This window comes from Typopeltis vanoorti, chromosome 18 (assembly GCF_054136105.1).
Source record: "Typopeltis vanoorti isolate ZY-2024b chromosome 18, IOZ_Tvanoo_1.0, whole genome shotgun sequence".
In the NCBI taxonomy this organism is placed as follows: domain Eukaryota; kingdom Metazoa; phylum Arthropoda; class Arachnida; order Uropygi; family Thelyphonidae; genus Typopeltis; species Typopeltis vanoorti.
In genome coordinates, this window is record NC_143566.1 from 94,838,647 (window position 1) to 94,839,775 (window position 1,129).

The following is a 1,129-nucleotide window of genomic DNA, read 5'->3' on the forward strand; positions in this document are numbered from 1 at the left end:
GATTACAAGTGTGTAAAGCGTGGTGACAACCATCCCTCGCACACTTCCACAAAATCATCGTCTACACCTGCTAAATGTGCGAATGGTGGCGGCCTCCATCCAGCAAATTTTAAAGGCTGCTCAATTCACCCATCTAACCTACGGAAGACAAGAGCGACGTTGGCTACGCCCACTGAGATTCAAGACACGAAACCTTCGCCGGAAGTCACAGTGCGGAGTGTTCCCGCCGATAAAACATACGCTTCTGCGTTCTCTCCGCGGATTTTACCCGTAGCCTCGACAGCTTACAGTGAAAATTCTGCACAGATTCTTGCTGCCTCACTAGGGGAGATGCTAATAGCCTTTAGCAACATGAACCCCAGCCAAGCCGACACTAAGAAATTCCTCAGGAATACTCAAGTCATCTCCATGATCACCCATTGACATGCTCTCCTGCATCTCGATGCTGATATCCCAGTATTTCCGCATTGCTTCGTAACACTACCGCTACTTTTTCACCTAAGCAGCTTTTCATTCCAAGCAACTCATTCAGGAGTTTTCTAAGCGCCCGAAAGCTGCACTACCTTTCGGCTCAGGCGTTTCCGCATTGCCCTAATCAGGGTGAGCCGAGTGCTCGCTAACCTTTAATATAAGTCTTTTTCATACCGATGAAGGGATCAGAATCCACGGGATTGATATCCATCAAGCCAAAGAAGTTATCAAAAAAAGCGTAATAATCGTTTTTTCCCTCTCCAGGATTTGATTGTATTCTTAGCCAAACAAATGTCTAGTCGAGGAAAAGTTAAAGGAAAGAGCAGGACACGCTCCAGTCGTGCAGGCATTCAATTTCCAGTGGGTCGTATATTCACCGTCTTTTGCGTAAAGGAAACTACAGTGAACGAATTGGTGCCGCTGCCCCCGTCTATCTTGCCGCTGTAATGGAATATTTAACAGCTGAAATATTAGAACTTGCAGGAAATGCCGCTCGGGATAACAAAAAAGCAGAATTGTTCCTCGACATCTCCAACTAGCTATTCGTAACGATGAAGAGTTAAACAAATTGTTACGTGGTGTAACAATAGCCGAAGGAGGAGTCCTACCACACATTCAGGCTTCTCTGCTTCCAAAGAAGACGGAAAAAAATTCTTAA

At 45.6% G+C, this 1,129-nt stretch overlaps 1 pseudogene; it reads left to right on the forward strand.

Annotated features, from left to right (window-relative positions):
* Positions 1-762: 762 nt before the first annotated feature.
* On the forward strand, positions 763-1,129 carry LOC150096956 (histone H2A-like; annotated as a pseudogene).